General features: G+C 44.1%; 1 long non-coding RNA gene across 1 annotated transcript in view; it reads left to right on the top strand.

Moving 5' to 3' along the window:
• LOC307189343 overlaps window positions 1–16,954 on the top strand; it is a 497,106-nt gene that overhangs the window by 60,327 nt on the left and 419,825 nt on the right. The window contains exon 2 of the long non-coding RNA XR_013829159.1: window positions 13,879–13,964. This is a non-coding gene — a long non-coding RNA (uncharacterized lncRNA). The remainder of the gene's footprint in view (window positions 1–13,878; window positions 13,965–16,954) is intronic.

Here is a 16,954-nt window from a genome sequence, read left to right as displayed (position 1 = left end):
CATCAGCATAACAAGGCTCCCAGTTCTCCATGGCCTGTCCTGCCTTTCTGGATTTTACACTTTTTTCAGATGGCCCTTTTGACCGGGGGGAAGTGAGACTTCATTGTAGTGCAGATTTCCTTTGCAAGCTTGCTTGATTGGCCAAAAAGGGCGTATGCGTTTTTTCCTGAATATATTCAGGAAAAAACGCATACGCCCTTTTTGGCCAAGTGCATCATTGTGGACGTTCTGCCTCTTTTCCTATGCTTTCAATGCAATTCCAGTCTACCTCCTGAAATCGGTTTCCTGCAATTCTGCCCCGCTTTCAAGTCCTCTTGGCAGCCTTACTTCAGTCTATTTTTGGACGATAGCTGTCATTTATAAGTCTGCAGGTTTGTGAATTACAGTGCCCCTGAGCTCCTTTCTTCAACTCGCTTTCTGGTGACCTGGCCGCAACACCGCAGGATGGCTTCAGGCCCTAATCTGGTTCTGGCATGGCACGCTGAGCCTTTGGTTAATTCCTCTTCCTGGTGGGAAATGAGAGTTAAATTTGCCCGTCCAGACACCTCCAGCTAGCCTCTCATTGGTTCTCGCTATTCCTGTTCATCTTCCGCAGAAATTGCAAACTGGGCCAAACAGGAGGTTAAAGGCGCTGACTCTCCAAGTGGGGAGAGTGTTAGTAAAGCGTCTGGAATGTTGCACCCGAGTACCAGGGGAGGAAAACTGAGACATATTTGAACACGTCTCCCGTTCACATGGTTGATCATACTTGGGTTCCACATGCATGTTTTAGCTGAAGGAAGAATACCTTAAACCTGGAGAGTTGAGACCCGTGTAATGCGTACCATGCAATATGACTTCAAAGGGTCTTCATTTGCTCACCGAACCTCTCCAATCCTATCACTGCTGCGTTTATGCCCCTGTACACACGCTTGATTCTCTTTTGGAGACATAGCAATCCATAGGTTTTAAGATACTTACTAGTCAGGTACATTCTTAGGCGTTTAATATGGGGTGTTGAGTCCATTTCGTTGAGCAAGGAGTAGCTCTTGTCTATTCCATATTTGGCTTAAGGAACTTTATCTGTGCTCATTTCAATCTCTGGTTTTATGCAGCACCCCAACTCACCTTTCCCCTTAAGCAAGCATAAGTTGGTTTTCTAAATTTGAGACACTGTTCTGTTTTGGAATTCAGTTCCTGTGTAGCCAAGTTTACATTCCGTGTATTAGTGATATCTTATGATGTTTCTTTTTCTGTGTGACTTATTTCACTTAGAATCATCATACCTGAATCCACTCATTGTGCTGCTAAGGGCCTGATGACACAGATTTCATTGCTGAGTGATATTGCTTTGTAAGTAAATACCACAAGTTCTTTATCCATTTTTCACTTTCTCCGATGTTGAACTTGTACTGTAAACGAGGTTCTTGTAAACAGAGCCGTTCCAAACTTTGGGGTGGCTGTGTCTTTTTGATTTTAATTTCCCTAAGCTATAGGACCATAAGTGGAAGTGCCCTAGGTTCTGTTGCTTTGTTTTTTAGATGTTTCAGGAAACACCATACACTTCTCCCGAGTGGTTGTTGGCAATTTACATCCCGCCCATCAGCAGAACAAGGCTCCCAGTTCTCCATGGCCTGTCTTGCCTTTCTGGATTTTACACTTTTTTCAGATGGCCCTTTTGCCCGGGGGGAAGTGAGACTTCATTGTAGTGCAGATTTCCTTTGCAAGCTTGCTTGGTTGGCCAAAAAGGGCGTATGCGTTTTTTCCTGAATATATTCAGGAAAAAACGCATACGCCCTTTTTGGCCAAGTGCATCATTGTGGACGTTCTGCCTCTTTTCCTATGCTTTCAATGCAATTCCAGTCTACCTCCTGAAATCGGTTTCCTGCAATTCTGCCCCGCTTTCAAGTCCTCTTGGCAGCCTTACTTCAGTCTATTTTTGGACGATAGCTGTCATTTATAAGTCTGCAGGTTTGTGAATTACAGTGCCCCTGAGCTCCTTTCTTCAACTCGCTTTCTTGTGACCTGGCCGCAACACCGCAGGATGGCTTCAGGCCCTAATCTGGTTCTGGCACGGCACGCTGAGCCTTTGGTTAATTCCTCTTCCTGGTGGGAAATGAGAGTTAAATTTGCCCGTCCAGACACCTCCAGCTAGTCTCTCATTGGTTCTCGCTATTCCTGTTCATCTTCCGCAGAAATTGCAAACTGGGCCAAACAGGAGGTTAAAGGCGCTGACTCTCCAAGTGGGGAGAGTGTTAGTAAAGCGTCTGGAATGTTGCACCCGAGTACCAGGGGAGGAAAACTGAGACATATTTGAACACGTCTCCCGTTCACATGGTTGATCATACTTGGGTTCCACATGCATGTTTTAGCTGAGGAAGAATACCTTAAACCTGGGTATTTGAAACCCGTGGAATGGGTACCATGCAATATGACTTCAAAGGGTCTTCATTTGCTCACCGAACCTCTCCAATCCTATCACTGCTGCGTTTATGCCCCTGTACACATGCTTGATTCTCTTTCAGAGACATAGCAATCCATAGGTTTTAAGATACTTACTAGTCAGGTACATTCTTAGGCGTTTAATATGCGGTGTTGAGTCCATTTCGTTGAGCAAGGAGTAGCTCTTGTCTATTCCATATTTGGCTTAAGGAACTTTATCTGTGCTCATTTCAATCTCTGGTTTTATGCAGCACCCCAACTCACCTTTCCCCTTAAGCAAGCATAAGTTGGTTTTCTAAATTTGAGACCCTGTTCTGTTCTGTAATTCAGTTCCTGTGTAGCCAAGTTTACATTCCGTGTATTAGTGATATCTTATGATGTTTCTTTTTCTGTGTGACTTATTTCAGTTAGAATCATCGTACCTGAATCAACTCATTATGCTGCTACGGGCCTGATGACATAGATTTCATTGCTGAGTGATACTGCATTGTACGTAAGTACCACAAGTTCTTTATCCATTTTTCACTTTCTGTGATATTGAACTTGTATGGTAAACGAGGTTCTTATAAACGGAGGCGTCCCAAACTTTGGGGTGGCTGTGTCTTTTTGATTTTAATTTCCCTAAGCTATAGGACCATAAGTGGAAGTGCCCTAGGCTCTGTTGCTTTGTTTTTTAGATGTTTCAGGAAACACCATACACTTCTCCCGAGTGTCTGTTGGCAATTTACATCCCGCCCATCAGCATAACAAGGCTCCCAGTTCTCCATGGCCTGTCCTGCCTTTCTGGATTTTACACTTTTTTCAGATGGCCCTTTTGACCGGGGGGAAGTGAGACTTCATTGTAGTGCAGATTTCATTTGCAAGCTTGCTTGGTTGGCCAAAAAGGGCGTATGCGTTTTTTCCTGAATATATTCAGGAAAAAACGCATACGCCCTTTTTGGCCAAGTGCATCATTGTGGACGTTCTGCCTCTTTTCCTATGCTTTCAATGCAATTCCAGTCTACCTCCTGAAATCGGTTTCCTGCAATTCTGCCCCGCTTTCAAGTCCTCTTGGCAGCCTTACTTCAGTTTATTTTTGGACGATAGCTGTCATTTATAACTCTGCAGGTTTGTGAATTACAGTGCCCCTGAGCTCCTTTCTTCAACTCGCTTTCTTTTGAGCTGGCCGCAACACCGCAGGATGGCTTCAGGCCCTAATCTGGTTCCGGTACGGCACGCTGAGCCTTTGGTTATTTCCTCTTCCTGGTGGTAAATGAGAGTTAAATTTGCCCGTCCAGACACCTCCAGCTAGCCTCTCATTGGTTCTTGCTATTCCTGTTCATCTTCCGCAGAAATTGCAAACTGGGCCAAACAGGAGGTTAAAGGGACTGACTCTCCAAGTCGGGAGAGTGTTAGTAAAGCGTCTTGAATGTTGCACCCGAGTACCAGGGTACTAAAACTGACATATTTGAACACGTCTCCCGATCACATGGTTGATCATACTCTAGGTTCCACATGCATGTTTTAGCTGAAGGAAGAATACCTTAACCCTGGGTAGTTGAAACTCGTGGAATGGGTACCATGCAATATGACTTCAAAGGGTCTTCATTTGCTCACCGAACCTCTCCAATCCTATCACTGCTGCGTTTATGCCCCTGTACACATGCTTGATTCTCTTTCGGAGACATAGCAATCCATAGGTTTTAAGATACTTACTAGTCAGGTACATTCTTAGGCGTTTAATATGCGGTGTTGAGTCCATTTCGTTGAGCAAGGAGTAGCTCTTGTCTATTCCATATTTGGCTTAAGGAACTTTATCTGTGCTCATTTCAATCTCTGGTTTTATGCAGCACCCCAACTCACCTTTCCCCTTAAGCAAGCATAAGTTGGTTTTCTAAATTTGAGACCCTGTTCTGTTCTGTAATTCAGTTCCTGTGTAGCCAAGTTTACATTCCGTGTATTAGTGATATCTTATGATGTTTCTTTTTCTGTGTGACTTATTTCAGTTAGAATCATCGTACCTGAATCAACTCATTATGCTGCTACGGGCCTGATGACATAGATTTCATTGCTGAGTGATACTGCATTGTACGTAAGTACCACAAGTTCTTTATCCATTTTTCACTTTCTGTGATATTGGATTTGTATGGTAAACGAGGTTCTTATAAACGGAGGCGTCCCAAACTTTGGGGTGGCTGTGTCTTTTTCATTTTAATTTCCCTAAGCTATAGGACCATAAGTGGAAGTGCCCTAGGCTCTGTTGCTTTGTTTTTTAGATGTTTCAGGAAACACCATACACTTCTCCCGAGTGGTTGTTGGCAATTTACATCCCGCCCATCAGCATAACAAGGCTCCCAGTTCTCCATGGCCTGTCCTGCCTTTCTGGATTTTACACTTTTTTCAGATGGCCCTTTTGACCGAGAGGAAGTGAGACTTCATTGTAGTGCAGATTTCCTTTGCAAGCTTGCTTGATTGGCCAAAAAGGGAGTATGCGTTTTTTCCTGAATATATTCAGGAAAAAACGCATACGCCCTTTTTGGCCAAGTGCATCATTGTGGACGTTCTGCCTCTTTTCCTATGCTTTCAATGCAATTCCAGTCTACCTCCTGAAATCGGTTTCCTGCAATTCTGCCCCGCTTTCAAGTCCTCTTGGCAGCCTTACTTCAGTCTATTTTTGGACGATAGCTGTCATTTATAAGTCTGCAGGTTTGTGAATTACAGTGCCCCTGAGCTCCTTTCTTCAACTCGCTTTCTGGTGACCTGGCCGCAACACCGCAGGATGGCTTCAGGCCCTAATCTGGTTCTGGCACGGCACGCTGAGCCTTTGGTTAATTCCTCTTCCTGGTGGGAAATGAGAGTTAAATTTGCCCGTCCAGACACCTCCAGCTAGCCTCTCATTGGTTCTCGCTATTCCTGTTCATCTTCCGCAGAAATTGCAAACTGGGCCAAACAGGAGGTTAAAGGCGCTGACTCTCCAAGTGGGGAGAGTGTTAGTAAAGCGTCTGGAATGTTGCACCCGAGTACCAGGGGAGGAAAACTGAGACATATTTGAACACGTCTCCCGTTCACATGGTTGATCATACTTGGGTTCCACATGCATGTTTTAGCTGAAGGAAGAATACCTTAAACCTGGAGAGTTGAGACCCGTGTAATGCGTACCATGCAATATGACTTCAAAGGGTCTTCATTTGCTCACCGAACCTCTCCAATCCTATCACTGCTGCGTTTATGCCCCTGTACACACGCTTGATTCTCTTTTGGAGACATAGCAATCCATAGGTTTTAAGATACTTACTAGTCAGGTACATTCTTAGGCGTTTAATATGGGGTGTTGAGTCCATTTCGTTGAGCAAGGAGTAGCTCTTGTCTATTCCATATTTGGCTTAAGGAACTTTATCTGTGCTCATTTCAATCTCTGGTTTTATGCAGCACCCCAACTCACCTTTCCCCTTAAGCAAGCATAAGTTGGTTTTCTAAATTTGAGACCCTGTTCTGTTTTGGAATTCAGTTCCTGTGTAGCCAAGTTTACATTCCGTGTATTAGTGATATCTTATGATGTTTCTTTTTCTGTGTGACTTATTTCAGTTAGAATCATCATACCTGAATCCACTCATTATGCTGCTACGGGCCTGATGACATAGATTTCATTGCTGAGTGATACTGCATTGTACGTAAGTACCACAAGTTCTTTATACATTTTTCACTTTCTGCGATGTTGAACTTGTACTGTAAACGAGGTTCTTGTAAACAGAGGCGTCCCAAACTTTGGGGTGGCTGTGTCTTTTTGATTTTAATTTCCCTAAGCTATAGGACCATAAGTGGCAGTGCCCTAGGCTCTGTTGCTTTGTTTTTTAGATGTTTCAGGAAACACCATACACTTCTCCCGAGTGTCTGTTGGCAATTTACATCCCGCCCATCAGCAGAACAAGGCTCCCAGTTCTCCATGGCCTGTCTTGCCTTTCTGGATTTTACACTTTTTTCAGATGGCCCTTTTGACCGGGGGGAAGTGAGACTTCATTGTAGTGCAGATTTCCTTTGCAAGCTTGCTTGGTTGGCCAAAAAGGGCGTATGCGTTTTTTCCTGAATATATTCAGGAAAAAACGCATACGCCCTTTTTGGCCAAGTGCATCATTGTGTACGTTCTGCCTCTTTTCCTATGCTTTCAATGCAATTCCAGTCTACCTCCTGAAATCGGTTTCCTGCAATTCTGCCCCGCTTTCAAGTCCTCTTGGCAGCCTTACTTCAGTCTATTTTTGGACGATAGCTGTCATTTATAAGTCTGCAGGTTTGTGAATTACAGTGCCCCTGAGCTCCTTTCTTCAACTCGCTTTCTTGTGACCTGGCCGCAACACCGCAGGATGGCTTCAGGCCCTAATCTGGTTCTGGCACGGCATGCTGAGCCTTTGGTTAATTCCTCTTCCTGGTGGGAAATGAGAATTAATTTTGCCCGTCCAGACACCTCCAGCTAGTCTCTCATTGGTTCTCGCTATTCCTGTTCATCTTCCGCAGAAATTGCAAACTGGGCCAAACAGGAGGTTAAAGGGACTGACTCTCCAAGTCGGGAGAGTGTTAGTAAAGCGTCTGGAATGTTGCACCCGAGTACCAGGGGAGGAAAACTGAGACTTATTTGAACACGTCTCGCGATCACATGGTTGATCATACTCTAGGTTCCACATGCATGTTTTAGCTGAGGAAGAATACCTTAAACCTGGGTATTTGAAACCCGTGGAATGGGTACCATGCAATATGACTTCAAAGGGTCTTCATTTGCTCACCGAACCTCTCCAATCCTATCACTGCTGCGTTTATGCCCCTGTACACATGCTTGATTCTCTTTCGGAGACATAGCAATCCATAGGTTTTAAGATACTTACTAGTCAGGTACATTCTTAGGCGTTTAATATGCGGTGTTGAGTCCATTTCGTTGAGCAAGGAGTAGCTCTTGTCTATTCCATATTTGGCTTAAGGAACTTTATCTGTGCTCATTTCAATCTCTGGTTTTATGCAGCACCCCAACTCACCTTTCCCCTTAAGCAAGCATAAGTTGGTTTTCTAAATTTGAGACCCTGTTCTGTTCTGTAATTCAGTTCCTGTGTAGCCAAGTTTACATTCCGTGTATTAGTGATATCTTATGATGTTTCTTTTTCTGTGTGACTTATTTCAGTTAGAATCATCGTACCTGAATCCACTCATTATGCTGCTACGGGCCTGATGACATAGATTTCATTGCTGAGTGATACTGCATTGTACGTAAGTACCACAAGTTCTTTATCCATTTTTCACTTTCTGTGATATTGAACTTGTATGGTAAACGAGGTTCTTATAAACGGAGGCGACCCAAACTTTGGGGTGGCTGTGTCTTTTTGATTTTAATTTCCCTAAGCTATAGGACCATAAGTGGAAGTGCCCTAGGCTCTGTTGCTTTGTTTTTTAGATGTTTCAGGAAACACCATACACTTCTCCCGAGTGGTTGTTGGCAATTTACATCCCGCCCATCAGCATAACAAGGCTCCCAGTTCTCCATGGCCTGTCCTGCCTTTCTGGATTTTACACTTTTTTCAGATGGCCCTTTTGCCCGGGGGGAAGTGAGACTTCATTGTAGTGCAGATTTCCTTTGCAAGCTTGCTTGGTTGGCCAAAAAGGGCGTATGCGTTTTTTCCTGAATATATTCAGGAAAAAACGCATACGCCCTTTTTGGCCAAGTGCATCATTGTGGACGTTCTGCCTCTTTTCCTATGCTTTCAATGCAATTCCAGTCTACCTCCTGAAATCGGTTTCCTGCAATTCTGCCCCGCTTTCAAGTCCTCTTGGCAGCCTTACTTCAGTCTATTTTTGGACGATAGCTGTCATTTATAAGTCTGCAGGTTTGTGAATTACAGTGCCCCTGAGCTCCTTTCTTCAACTCGCTTTCTTGTGACCTGGCCGCAACACCGCAGGATGGCTTCAGGCCCTAATCTGGTTCTGGCACGGCACGCTGAGCCTTTGGTTAATTCCTCTTCCTGGTGGGAAATGAGAGTTAATTTTGCCCGTCCAGACACCTCCAGCTAGTCTCTCATTGGTTCTCGCTATTCCTGTTCATCTTCCGCAGAAATTGCAAACTGGGCCAAACAGGAGGTTAAAGGCGCTGACTCTCCAAGTGGGGAGAGTGTTAGTAAAGCGTCTGGAATGTTGCACCCGAGTACCAGGGGAGGAAAACTGAGACATATTTGAACACGTCTCCCGTTCACATGGTTGATCATACTTGGGTTCCACATGCATGTTTTAGCTGAAGGAAGAATACCTTAAACCTGGAGAGTTGAGACCCGTGTAATGCGTACCATGCAATATGACTTCAAAGGGTCTTCATTTGCTCACCGAACCTCTCCAATCCTATCACTGCTGCGTTTATGCCCCTGTACACACGCTTGATTCTCTTTTGGAGACATAGCAATCCATAGGTTTTAAGATACTTACTAGTCAGGTACATTCTTAGGCGTTTAATATGGGGTGTTGAGTCCATTTCGTTGAGCAAGGAGTAGCTCTTGTCTATTCCATATTTGGCTTAAGGAACTTTATCTGTGCTCATTTCAATCTCTGGTTTTATGCAGCACCCCAACTCACCTTTCCCCTTAAGCAAGCATATGTTGGTTTTCTAAATTTGAGACCTTGTTCTGTTTTGGAATTCAGTTCCTGTGTAGCCAAGTTTACATTCCGTGTATTAGTGATATCTTATGATGTTTCTTTTTCTGTGTGACTTATTTCAGTTAGAATCATCATACCTGAATCCACTCATTATGCTGCTACGGGCCTGATGACATAGATTTCATTGCTGAGTGATACTGCATTGTACGTAAGTACCACAAGTTCTTTATACATTTTTCACTTTCTGCGATGTTGAACTTGTACTGTAAACGAGGTTCTTGTAAACAGAGGCGTCCCAAACTTTGGGGTGGCTGTGTCTTTTTGATTTTAATTTCCCTAAGCTATAGGACCATAAGTGGCAGTGCCCTAGGCTCTGTTGCTTTGTTTTTTAGATGTTTCAGGAAACACCATACACTTCTCCCGAGTGTCTGTTGGCAATTTACATCCTGCCCATCAGCATAACAAGGCTCCCAGTTCTCCATGGCCTGTCCTGCCTTTCTGGATTTTACACTTTTTTCAGATGGCCCTTTTGACCGGGGGGAAGTGAGACTTCATTGTAGTGCAGATTTCATTTGCAAGCTTGCTTGGTTGGCCAAAAAGGGCGTATGCGTTTTTTCCTGAATATATTCAGGAAAAAACGCATACGCCCTTTTTGGCCAAGTGCATCATTGTGGACGTTCTGCCTCTTTTCCTATGCTTTCAATGCAATTCCAGTCTACCTCCTGAAATCGGTTTCCTGCAATTCTGCCCCGCTTTCAAGTCCTCTTGGCAGCCTTACTTCAGTCTATTTTTGGATGATAGCTGTCATTTATAACTCTGCAGGTTTGTGAATTACAGTGCCCCTGAGCTCCTTTCTTCAACTCGCTTTCTTTTGAGCTGGCCGCAACACCGCAGGATGGCTTCAGGCCCTAATCTGGTTCCGGTACGGCACGCTGAGCCTTTGGTAATTTCCTCTTCCTGGTGGGAAATGAGAGTTAAATTTGCCCGTCCAGACACCTCCAGCTAGCCTCTCATTGGTTCTCGCTATTCCTGTTCATCTTCCGCAGAAATTGCAAACTGGGCCAAACAGGAGGTTAAAGGGACTGACTCTCCAAGTCGGGAGAGTGTTAGTAAAGCGTCTTGAATGTTGCACCCGAGTACCAGGGTACTAAAACTGACATATTTGAACACGTCTCCCGATCACATGGTTGATCATACTCTAGGTTCCACATGCATGTTTTAGCTGAAGGAAGAATACCTTAACCCTGGGTAGTTGAAACTCGTGGAATGGGTACCATGCAATATGACTTCAAAGGGTCTTCATTTGCTCACCGAACCTCTCCAATCCTATCACTGCTGCGTTTATGCCCCTGTACACATGCTTGATTCTCTTTCGGAGACATAGCAATCCATAGGTTTTAAGATACTTACTAGTCAGGTACATTGTTAGGCGTTTAATATGCGGTGTTGAGTCCATTTCGTTGAGCAAGGAGTAGCTCTTGTCTATTCCATATTTGGCTTAAGGAACTTTATCTGTGCTCATTTCAATCTCTGGTTTTATGCAGCACCCCAACTCACCTTTCCCCTTAAGCAAGCATAAGTTGGTTTTCTAAATTTGAGACCCTGTTCTGTTCTGTAATTCAGTTCCTGTGTAGCCAAGTTTACATTCCGTGTATTAGTGATATCTTATGATGTTTCTTTTTCTGTGTGACTTATTTCAGTTAGAATCATAGTACCTGAATCAACTCATTATGCTGCTACGGGCCTGATGACATAGATTTCATTGCTGAGTGATACTGCATTGTACGTAAGTACCACAAGTTCTTTATCCATTTTTCACTTTCTGTGATATTGAACTTGTATGGTAAACGAGGTTCTTATAAACGGAGGCGTCCCAAACTTTGGGGTGGCTGTGTCTTTTTGATTTTAATTTCCCTAAGCTATAGGACCATAAGTGGCAGTGCCCTAGGCTCTGTTGCTTTGTTTTTTAGATGTTTCAGGAAACACCATACACTTCTCCCGAGTGGTTGTTGGCAATTTACATCCCGCCCATCAGCATAACAAGGCTCCCAGTTCTCCATGGCCTGTCCTGCCTTTCTGGATTTTACACTTTTTTCAGATGGCCCTTTTGCCCGGGGGGAAGTGAGACTTCATTGTAGTGCAGATTTCCTTTGCAAGCTTGCTTGATTGGCCAAAAAGGGCGTATGCGTTTTTTCCTGAATATATTCAGGAAAAAACGCATACGCCCTTTTTGGCCAAGTGCATCATTGTGGACGTTCTGCCTCTTTTCCTATGCTTTCAATGCAATTCCAGTCTACCTCCTGAAATCGGTTTCCTGCAATTCTGCCCCGCTTTCAAGTCCTCTTGGCAGCCTTACTTCAGTCTATTTTTGGACGATAGCTGTCATTTATAAGTCTGCAGGTTTGTGAATTACAGTGCCCCTGAGCTCCTTTCTTCAACTCGCTTTCTTGTGACCTGGCCGCAACACCGCAGGATGGCTTCAGGCCCTAATCTGGTTCTGGCACGGCACGCTGAGCCTTTGGTTAATTCCTCTTCCTGGTGGGAAATGAGAGTTAATTTTGCCCGTCCAGACACCTCCAGCTAGTCTCTCATTGGTTCTCGCTATTCCTGTTCATCTTCCGCAGAAATTGCAAACTGGGCCAAACAGGAGGTTAAAGGCGCTGACTCTCCAAGTGGGGAGAGTGTTAGTAAAGCGTCTGGAATGTTGCACCCGAGTACCAGGGGAGGAAAACTGAGACATATTTGAACACGTCTCCCGTTCACATGGTTGATCATACTTGGGTTCCACATGCATGTTTTAGCTGAGGAAGAATCCCTTAAACCTGGGTATTTGAAACCCATGGAATGGGTACCATGCAATATGACTTCAAAGGGTCTTCATTTGCTCACGGAACCTCTCCAATCCTATCACTGCTGCGTTTATGCCACTGTACACATGCTTGATTCTCTTTCGGAGACATAGCAATCCATAGGTTTTAAGATACTTACTAGTCAGGTACATTCTTAGGCGTTTAATATGCGGTGTTGAGTCCATTTCGTTGAGCAAGGAGTAGCTCTTGTCTATTCCATATTTGGCTTAAGGAACTTTATCTGTGCTCATTTCAATCTCTGGTTTTATGCAGCACCCCAACTCACCTTTCCCCTTAAGCAAGCATAAGTTGGTTTTCTAAATTTGAGACCCTGTTCTGTTCTGTAATTCAGTTCCTGTGTAGCCAAGTTTACATTCCGTGTATTAGTGATATCTTATGATGTTTCTTTTTCTGTGTGACTTATTTCAGTTAGAATCATCGTACCTGAATCTACTCATTATGCTGCTACGGGCCTGATGACATAGATTTCATTGCTGAGTGATACTGCATTGTACGTAAGTACCACAAGTTCTTTATCCATTTTTCACTTTCTGTGATATTGAACTTGTATGGTAAACGAGGTTCTTATAAACGGAGGCGTCCCAAACTTTGGGGTGGCTGTGTCTTTTTGATTTTAATTTCCCTAAGCTATAGGACCATAAGTGGAAGTGCCCTAGGCTCTGTTGCTTTGTTTTTTAGATGTTTCAGGAAACACCATACACTTCTCCCGAGTGGTTGTTGGCAATTTACATCCCGCCCATCAGCATAACAAGGCTCCCAGTTCTCCATGGCCTGTCCTGCCTTTCTGGATTTTACACTTTTTTCAGATGGCCCTTTTGACCGGGGGGAAGTGAGACTTCATTGTAGTGCAGATTTCCTTTGCAAGCTTGCTTGATTGGCCAAAAAGGGCGTATGCGTTTTTTCCTGAATATATTCAGGAAAAAACGCATACGCCCTTTTTGGCCAAGTGCATCATTGTGGACGTTCTGCCTCTTTTCCTATGCTTTCAATGCAATTCCAGTCTACCTCCTGAAATCGGTTTCCTGCAATTCTGCCCCGCTTTCAAGTCCTCTTGGCAGCCTTACTTCAGTCTATTTTTGGACGATAGCTGTCATTTATAAGTCTGCAGGTTTGTGAATTACAGTGCCCCTGAGCTCCTTTCTTCAACTCGCTTTCTGGTGACCTGGCCGCAACACCGCAGGATGGCTTCAGGCCCTAATCTGGTTCTGGCACGGCACGCTGAGCCTTTGGTTAATTCCTCTTCCTTGTGGGAAATGAGAGTTAAATTTGCCCGTCCAGACACCTCCAGCTAGCCTCTCATTGGTTCTCGCTATTCCTGTTCATCTTCCGCAGAAATTGCAAACTGGGCCAAACAGGAGGTTAAAGGCGCTGACTCTCCAAGTGGGGAGAGTGTTAGTAAAGTGTCTGGAATGTTGCACCCGAGTACCAGGGGAGGAAAACTGAGACATATTTGAACACGTCTCCCGTTCACATGGTTGATCATACTTGGGTTCCACATGCATGTTTTAGCTGAAGGAAGAATACCTTAAACCTGGAGAGTTGAGACCCGTGTAATGCGTACCATGCAATATGACTTCAAAAGGTCTTCATTTGCTCACCGAACCTCTCCAATCCTATCACTGCTGCGTTTATGCCCCTGTACACACGCTTGATTCTCTTTTGGAGACATAGCAATCCATAGGTTTTAAGATACTTACTAGTCAGGTACATTCTTAGGCGTTTAATATGGGGTGTTGAGTCCATTTCGTTGAGCAAGGAGTAGCTCTTGTCTATTCCATATTTGGCTTAAGGAACTTTATCTGTGCTCATTTCAATCTCTGGTTTTATGCAGCACCCCAACTCACCTTTCCCCTTAAGCAAGCATATGTTGGTTTTCTAAATTTGAGACCCTGTTCTGTTTTGGAATTCAGTTCCTGTGTAGCCAAGTTTACATTCCGTGTATTAGTGATATCTTATGATGTTTCTTTTTCTGTGTGACTTATTTCAGTTAGAATCATCATACCTGAATCCACTCATTATGCTGCTACGGGCCTGATGACATAGATTTCATTGATGAGTGATAATGCATTGTACGTAAGTACCACAAGTTCTTTATACATTTTTCACTTTCTGCGATGTTGAACTTGTACTGTAAACGAGGTTCTTGTAAACAGAGGCGACCCAAACTTTGGGGTGGCTGTGTCTTTTTGATTTTAATTTCCCTAAGCTATAGGACCATAAGTGGCAGTGCCCTAGGCTCTGTTGCTTTGTTTTTTAGATGTTTCAGGAAACACCATACACTTCTCCCGAGTGTCTGTTGGCAATTTACATCCCGCCCATCAGCATAACAAGGCTCCCAGTTCTCCATGGCCTGTCCTGCCTTTCTGGATTTTACACTTTTTTCAGATGGCCCTTTTGACCGGGGGGAAGTGAGACTTCATTGTAGTGCAGATTTCATTTGCAAGCTTGCTTGGTTGGCCAAAAAGGGCGTATGCGTTTTTTCCTGAATATATTCAGGAAAAAACGCATACGCCCTTTTTGGCCAAGTGCATCATTGTGGACGTTCTGCCTCTTTTCCTATGCTTTCAATGCAATTCCAGTCTACCTCCTGAAATCGGTTTCCTGCAATTCTGCCCCGCTTTCAAGTCCTCTTGGCAGCCTTACTTCAGTCTATTTTTGGACGATAGCTGTCATTTATAACTCTGCAGGTTTGTGAATTACAGTGCCCCTGAGCTCCTTTCTTCAACTCGCTTTCTTGTGACCTGGCCGCAACACCGCAGGATGGCTTCAGGCCCTAATCTGGTTCCGGCCCGGCATGCTGAGCCTTTGGTTAATTCCTCTTCCTGGTGGGAAATGAGAGTTAAATTTGCCCGTCCAGACACCTCCAGCTAGTCTCTCATTGGTTCTCGCTATTCCTGTTCATCTTCCGCAGAAACTGCAAACTGGGCCAAACAGGAGGTTAAAGGCGCTGACTCTCCAAGTGGGGAGAGTGTTAGTAAAGCGTCTGGAATGTTGCACCCGAGTACCAGGGTACTAAAACTGACATATTTGAACACGTCTCCCGATCACATGGTTGATCATACTCTAGGTTCCACATGCATGTTTTAGCTGAAGGAAGAATACCTTAACCCTGGGTAGTTGAAACTCGTGGAATGGGTACCATGCAATATGACTTCAAAGGGTCTTCATTTGCTCACCGAACCTCTCCAATCCTATCACTGCTGCGTTTATGCCCCTGTACACATGCTTGATTCTCTTTCGGAGACATAGCAATCCATAGGTTTTAAGATACTTACTAGTCAGGTACATTCTTAGGCGTTTAATATGCGGTGTTGAGTCCATTTCGTTGAGCAAGGAGTAGCTCTTGTCTATTCCATATTTGGCTTAAGGAACTTTATCTGTGCTCATTTCAATCTCTGGTTTTATGCAGCACCCCAACTCACCTTTCCCCTTAAGCAAGCATAAGTTGGTTTTCTAAATTTGAGACCCTGTTCTGTTCTGTAATTCAGTTCCTGTGTAGCCAAGTTTACATTCCGTGTATTAGTGATATCTTATGATGTTTCTTTTTCTGTGTGACTTATTTCAGTTAGAATCATAGTACCTGAATCAACTCATTATGCTGCTACGGGCCTGATGACATAGATTTCATTGCTGAGTGATACTGCATTGTACGTAAGTACCACAAGTTCTTTATCCATTTTTCACTTTCTGTGATATTGAACTTGTATGGTAAACGAGGTTCTTATAAACGGAGGCGTCCCAAACTTTGGGGTGGCTGTGTCTTTTTGATTTTAATTTCCCTAAGCTATAGGACCATAAGTGGAAGTGCCCTAGGCTCTGTTGCTTTGTTTTTTAGATGTTTCAGGAAACACCATACACTTCTCCCGAGTGGTTGTTGGCAATTTACATCCCGCCCATCAGCATAACAAGGCTCCCAGTTCTCCATGGCCTGTCCTGCCTTTCTGGATTTTACACTTTTTTCAGATGGCCCTTTTGCCCGGGGGGAAGTGAGACTTCATTGTAGTGCAGATTTCCTTTGCAAGCTTGCTTGATTGGCCAAAAAGGGCGTATGCGTTTTTTCCTGAATATATTCAGGAAAAAACGCATACGCCCTTTTTGGCCAAGTGCATCATTGTGGACGTTCTGCCTCTTTTCCTATGCTTTCAATGCAATTCCAGTCTACCTCCTGAAATCGGTTTCCTGCAATTCTGCCCCGCTTTCAAGTCCTCTTGGCAGCCTTACTTCAGTCTATTTTTGGACGATAGCTGTCATTTATAAGTCTGCAGGTTTGTGAATTACAGTGCCCCTGAGCTCCTTTCTTCAACTCGCTTTCTTGTGACCTGGCCGCAACACCGCAGGATGGCTTCAGGCCCTAATCTGGTTCTGGCACGGCACGCTGAGCCTTTGGTTAATTCCTCTTCCTGGTGGGAAATGAGAGTTAATTTTGCCCGTCCAGACACCTCCAGCTAGTCTCTCATTGGTTCTCGCTATTCCTGTTCATCTTCCGCAGAAATTGCAAACTGGGCCAAACAGGAGGTTAAAGGCGCTGACTCTCCAAGTGGGGAGAGTGTTAGTAAAGCGTCTGGAATGTTGCACCCGAGTACCAGGGGAGGAAAACTGAGACATATTTGAACACGTCTCCCGTTCACATGGTTGATCATACTTGGGTTCCACATGCATGTTTTAGCTGAAGGAAGAATACCTTAAACCTGGAGAGTTAAGACCCGTGTAATGGGTACCATGCAATATGACTTCAAAGGGTCTTCATTTGCTCACCGAACCTCTCCAATCCTATCACTGCTGCGTTTATGCCCCTGTACACATGCTTGATTCTCTTTTGGAGACATAGCATCCATAGGTTTTCCGATACTTACTACTCAGGTACATTCTTAGGCGTTTAATATGCGGTGTTGAGTCCATTTCGTTGAGCAAGGAGTAGCTCTTTTCTATTCCATATTTGGCTTAAGTATCTTTATCTGTGCTCATTTCAATCTCTGGTTTTATGCAGCACCCCAACTCACCTTTACCCTTAAGCAAGCATAAGTTGGTTTTCTAAATTTGAGACACTGTTCTGTTCTGTAATT

The sequence above is a fragment of the Stenella coeruleoalba genome (genome assembly GCF_951394435.1).
Source record: "Stenella coeruleoalba genome assembly, chromosome: 7".
Lineage (NCBI taxonomy): Eukaryota > Metazoa > Chordata > Mammalia > Artiodactyla > Delphinidae > Stenella > Stenella coeruleoalba.
This window is presented reverse-complemented; position numbering and strand designations above follow the sequence as displayed.